Below are 6,880 nucleotides of genomic sequence, written 5' to 3'. Positions count from 1 at the left end.
AACAAATAATTCTATCTAAGACCATACATGTAGAAGACTGGAGGGTAGAGCATCCAGTATACACTAACAGGTAAAAAGACAGTACTTATTTGATTGTCTGGTCAGAATTATTGATGTCAATCATGTCAGGTAGACAATTACACCATGATTCATGGAATTATTTGCGTGTAAAACGCACATTTGCGTGCCATTCTGCCCGAAAGTCCCCATACCTCAAACAGGGATTTACGCGCAAATAATTCCATGAATCAGGGGGTTAGTGTATTGGACATGTGTCTCCAGCTTTAACTTAAATGTATAATAATGGACAGAATAGGTGTTTAGATTGTACGCTCCCTGGAGTTAGCTAAATTAATTTGTCCAGCAAGAACTCTAGATGTCTATTAGAACAGGAACATAATTACTGCACTTTGGCATGCATTTCTGATATTATCCAAAAAATGTTTGATCGTGGTCAGAAGAGGATATCTTACTTTACACCCCGAGGAGTTAAACATGGGCAGTCATACCATTACGTAGTAGGGATTGCTTTTCACTGTGTAACACCATTCAGAGAGGCAGATTGTACGCCCTGCAGAAGGATGAGCTAATATGTAAACAACTGGTTGTATAATTATGTATGTCGCTCTTGATCATTGCATTAGGAGGTAATTTTTGAATTCTTTGTTTTTTTGTGATTTGTTGATTAGGTAAACACTTCCTAGAAGTATCTCTAGAATGAACTGTCAAATGATGTGAGATTGGGAACCCTTTGGGGTCTTTCTTTCTCCTGAGGGTCTGATATCCCACATTCCTTTAAGATAACCCAATTCACTATACAGACTTTTAAAATAATGTTATCATTAATTTGTTATTTCTCATGGACTGTCCATGTCAAGTCTCTTAAGATCACACAGAACCACTTTGCAATATGGGTGGACCATATTGGATCCTATATAGTAAGATTTTTCACACCAACCACTCTAGGATGCACATAATACTTGGTCATTTTGAGACTAAGATAGTGTGTAGCGGATATGATGCAATCATTGATATCCGTGCTTCAACTCAACCCGAACCGCATGTTTACATCGATGACATAATCGCAGCCAATAGCGGGATGACATCATCACGCATTAACTGCACGCCGCTTTACAAAGGAGGCATTTAGGTTTCTTTACCTCTCGCCGGCTTGCTTGTAGAGGACAGGTTCTCACGTTTGGATTTGGAATCCACTACATTCCGTAAACACTTGAAATCTGTGTTAATTTTTATCTACCGTTATTAAACCCTACAGTTAAGTTATACTGATGAGCTTGAATTTGAGGCTTATGTAATACCACATACTTTTGTTTACAGATTACAGGACATGAGGTCTGTGACCTCTTCTAATCAGCAGTAAACAATAATACCTTGGACTCTGTAAAGACCGGAGGGGGGGTGTCTGTACTTCTGCTCTCTATATGGTAGAGGAGAGGCACAGAGGACCCCAGCCAAGATTCTCTATTATTGGTACGTGGTCGAGCAATCGAGGCCTAACTTCTCAGGAGATGATGCAGGCTGGTTCTTAAGTACAGTGTAGTTCCCAAGCACCCACAAAGGAATGTCCGCACACTGTATTAGTTAAAACAGTCTTTATATAATTAATATTCAAGGTCATGTACAATATCACGATAACTCACTTTGTACTCGGTTATCTACAATGGCAAATATACAGTTCTACGTGGTACCACAATTACTATTAGATCTCTTTAGAGTGCATCAACTGTACGGTTAAATGTCACACAAATAAGTTCGTAAAGGAGACCAACAATAGATATAAGAGGAAAGCAGTTGGTTCGAACAATTGTCAGAATACTTGCTCCCGATACCTAGACACAGTTCTGTGTGGAGATCCCCCCCACCTGAGCAACCTGTAGAATAAAGATATATCACAAGCCCAGTCCATATATTGTTCACCCAAATCTTTCCAATAGTTCTGCAACCACAAAGTTCCTGGTGTTGTAGCGTTCCTCGTCGGGGAATCGACAGCCCTTCTTGAGTGCCCTCCCTTTAAGGCAGGAGTCACGGATCGTCGAACGTCCAACTGAGAACAGGGTGAGCTATGACGGTGAAGTGGCAGCTTCTGTCCTAGCGGTGTTTGTCGACAGGGAAGCGTATTCGTCCTGCAAGGAAGAGGCGCACGGGGCACCTCAGTGTTGGTAGTTCAAGACCGCAAAGAGTTTGAAGAACTGTGGCCCAGCAAGGACGTTGAGTAGTCGGCGTCTCTGTGGTCTTTGGGTGGCGGTAAACCCACCGGCAGATGCTCCTCAGTGTGTCGACGGCCAGGCCTTCTCCTGCGGGATAAGGCGGGTGGCGGTGCGGACGAATGCATCCGTGAATTGAAAGTTCTTAGGCAACAGGAGCACGGCGGCTCCGGTCGGCGACGGCGGACGTCGACAGTGGCGGTCAACAGTCCGGGTGCTTCTCTTTGGGATTCCGAGGCAGTCCCCGTCTCCAGTCGGCAGTCTGTCGTAGGTCTGTCTACCAGGGAGCTTTGGCAAAGATCAGCTGGTGCACGATGGTCCTTTGTAGCTCGGGAAGAGGGCGCCTTACCAGGTCCTCTCTGGGTCAGTCCTTGGAGACAGAGCAGCTTTCAGATTGATGAAGAAGGGCAACAGCAATTCTTCTCTTCCAGCAGGGCTTCAAGGTTAAGCTTCAGTTTTACTGCAGTTATTCTTTGTAGTGGACTTCTGCTTCTGAACACTTCTGAGCACTGAGAGGTCGCCAGATATTCTGTTGATCTCCCATTCATTCCGCTGTGTCACACTTAAGCATCCAATCACTGCGAAGGGCATTCATGCAGGCAGGCAGCCAATCAGGTGCATAGGGCATTCAGGCCATTCACTTCTCTCCAGACACTCACAGGTTATGTGTATTGGGACAAGTACCCAGCCATTCAACACTCCACACTGCATTCATACCAGTTTCGGGCAGAGCTGTCTCAGTCATTTTGTTAACCACCAGAAACTATGTATCTCTGAAAGACGCAGGAAACCCCCACTCTGGGCCAGAGGATTAGTGCAACTAGCTTGCTCAGAAGAAAGAGTCCAGAGGAATGTAACTTACAAATGAAGTATCAAAAGGATTTATTGTATCCGATACCTTATTTACACAATTGAATTAATCATAATTTAATCAACACTTTGGCATGTTATTTACATTGCAGGAGAATTAAGAACACAGTAATCCACACAGTTCACATAATCAACAATAGATCAATCACTCATTCTTTCATTTGTTCCGACTGAAAACCCTAGTGCAATGTCTCTGATAAGCGAAATTAAAGGCTTCTTGAGAAAACGTAGGTTGCGATTCTATTTTTTGGATTGCTCCATGTCTACTGAACTGAACATCTCTGGCCTCTCTAGACCATCTTCCGTTACCCCCAATTTGGCTGACATTCCCCCAGAGGTTGTCATTTTTGAAAAACTGGTGCTTAAAGAAATAGAAGACTTGATTCAACATCCTAGAAATCTGGCTGGGCCCAATCTGAAACTATCAGAATTTCAAGCCATAAAAGCTCTGGCTCAAGATCCATCTATAGTCATTAAGGCTGCTGATAAAGGGGGAGGGATAGTGGTATGGGATGCGAATAACTACGACCAAGAAGTACTAAGACACTTACACATCCCAGGCCACTATACCAAAATAGCCAGAGATCCATCTAGTGACATTAAGCAAAAGATATTCCAGCTTACAGAAGAAGCCAGCCAAGGAGGTTTTCTCTCAGGTAAAGAAGCTGACTTTATCAACTATTCAGAACAGAGTATTCCTCTCTTTTACATTATGCCCAAAGTGCATAAAGATACTAGAAGCCCTCCAGGTCGCCCAATTTTATCTGGGTGTGGGTCGATACTTGAACCCCTGTCAAAATATATTGGGCCTCATTACGACCCAGGCGCTAATGGGTTAACGGCACCGTAAAAGGCTGCGGCGCCGTTAACCTATTAGCGCCTAATTACTAGGTCCCTTTGCGGGACCCGACCTTAATGGCTGGTTTTACCAGCCGTTAAAGTAGGGACCCGCAAAGGGACCTAGGTGCTAAGTATGGTGCCGCAATTTGCGGCACCGTACTTGGCGCCTTCCCCATCCCCATTGAGCCCTATGGGGAAAAATGTGAATGTGGAAGGGCCATGGCGGCATGGGGAATTACCGCCCCGCCAACCTCGGAATGGGGTGGTAATTTCCCATTCCGCCATGGCGGACACCGGCATGGATCATGGTGCTAAAAGCACCATGGTCCTCCACCTGGGTCGTAATGAGGCCCATTGACTTTTTCATCAAACCACTAGCCATGGCTACACACCCACCTTTCTCTTGGATTCTAGGGATGTCGTTAACCTCATAGAAGGCAGAGTTTTTGACCCCAATAAACAACTTCTAGTGACACTCGATATTGAGGCCTTCTATACTAATATACCGCAAGATAGAGCAGTCAATAGTTTAAGAACTATATTGGATAGACGGCCTCTTCCACAGAATGTCCCCACTGATTTCCTATGTAAATGTGCTGAACTAGTCCTTGCCAAAAGTTTCTTCAAATTCAAACAAGAATATTTCCTACAAAGTAAGGGTACTGCGATGGGCTGCACTTTTGCCCCCAATTTGGCCATCCTTTTTTATGCCCTGCTGGAGGAAGTGAAAATCTTGGCAGACACTAACCCATTCATAGAGCAGATTAAACTTTACCGTTGATACATCAACGACATTCTATTAATATGGGAAGATAACGTTGAATCTTTACTACTGTTTGTCGAATGATTGAATCAAGTTGATTCTAATATACATTTTACATTTGACTACTCAACTTCAAGAATTTCATTTTGAGATCTGTGCATTTTCAAATCATTCCGGCTTGCTTCAGACTGAGCTATACAGGAAACCGACTGAAAGAAATACCACACTTAAGTTTGACAACCAATACCCCCTAGCCTGCTCTTCAATTTACCTTTCGGTATGTTTTTACGGCTTTGCCGTAATTGTACCAATATTGCCAACTTCAATAAACATGCAGACATTATGGAAACCAGACTCCTGGAGCAGGGCTACCCGAAAAAACATATTAAACACCTGAGGAAAAGGATGCGCTATCCAACCCGCGAGTCATTACTATGTCCCAAAACAAAAAATGACAAACGGGAGCAGTTGGTATGTGTGTCAACATTTTGCCAACATAGCAATGCTATTAAGGCCATTATCCTCAAGAACTGGAGGATTCTAAATTCACCTGAGACCAAAATGCAAAAACCATTGTTTGCATTTAAGAAGAGACAAAATCTCAAGCAGAAAATGAACAGAGCTAGTAGAACCCCTCAAATAATTACAACTATCGGGGATACTAACTTCAAACCAATAGTGGGACACTACCCATGTACTTCATGCACGGCATGTAAATATTCAAAAAAGATTACTTCTTTTGTGGCAGAAGGAAAATCTTGGGACCTACGGACTTTTACAACATGTAAAAATGTAATGTATGCGATCCAATGTCCATGTAAAATGTTGTACATTGGTAAAACCACAAGAGAAGTTAATGTACGCATTAATGAACATCGCTCAAAAATAAGAACACGCAATCTGAATGCCCCTATGGTGATCCACTTTGTAGAGATGGGCCATAGTGCAGACCAACTAGAATGGTTTTGCATAGAGAAAGTAAGGGCCCCCAATGCCGTACAAATGGTAAATAAGCTGGCCTATAAGGGACAGTTATGGACCTTTAATCTCAAAACACTCACTAAGGGTCTCAATACATTAGAACCTTGGAACCCAAACTTTTAGGGGTCCCTTCCAGACCTGGTCAGACTGCAATTCTATTGCATCCAGTCTAGTACACCTTCTGCTTTTGACAGTACCTATGACACTTAAGTCAAGAGTTTGGGCACAGCTTATGTTGCTCTGGTTTAAATTTAATACAAACTCGTTATGTCCAATAATAGGCCCCCTGTGGACTCTCACTTTTTAAAAATACTAGAAAACATTGGATTCCTCTGATTTCACACATACTATCAATTCTCTTTAGCTCCTATTACCAATACGGAGTGACATAAATTCAATGTATTTAAATGTAATTGTTAATTTTGGTCGTCTAATTGTTGCGACCTCTGGCTTGTGGCTTCTTTAACCCGGCCCGTGGCGTCTGCAGCCGTGATTGCATGTGGTTGCACCACAAAGTCGTGACCATTTTGATAGGTCGGACCATGAAGGGTTAATAATTTGAGATCTTCCGTACGGCACCATGTGACCATGTGACAGTGCAATAGAGCGTCCTATAGTCCTAGACATAGAACATCAGCTAATTCTTTGGCCTGTGGGACAAGCCGACGTGCTTCTAGTGGCTAGCTGCTGATTGCTATTAGGCAATTGCAGCAAGTGTTAATTCGGAGCAGCTTTTCCATAGTAATTTATAGCAAGTCTCTTCCCTTTAGCTGTTGCATATGGCAGTTTTTTTGCCACAAGTAATATTTGGGTGAGTTGTGCCATTTTGTTAGGCAGCCAATTAGTATTATGTACCATTGTACATAATACTAATTGGCGATTAGGGCTAATAGTATGCCATTTCTTCTCTTCCGCTTCCTCCCTTCTTTCCCCTCCCCTCCAACCTCCTCTTCCCCCTCCCCCTCCCTTTTTCTTGTTATAAAGACGGTTTCCGTGCACATCTAGGCCTGGTACCTGCTCTCCTTCCATGACCCCTAGACTTACGCTTGGGATATTGTGATTGCTTGGGAACCCCGTCTGAATTAACATCTTGGTGGTACCCCTCTCCCTCCGCAATGTGGTAGGTCTACTGCCCTTAGCTATAACTCTCAGTCCGCTTAATCACTGTGCATTGGTTGGAGTGTAAGATTTTTATCATCTT

Source organism: Ambystoma mexicanum, chromosome 1q, assembly GCF_040938575.1.
Source record: "Ambystoma mexicanum isolate Mex_15411 chromosome 1q, UKY_AmexF1_1, whole genome shotgun sequence".
Classification (NCBI taxonomy): Eukaryota; Metazoa; Chordata; class Amphibia; order Caudata; family Ambystomatidae; genus Ambystoma; species Ambystoma mexicanum.
This window is presented reverse-complemented; position numbering follows the sequence as displayed.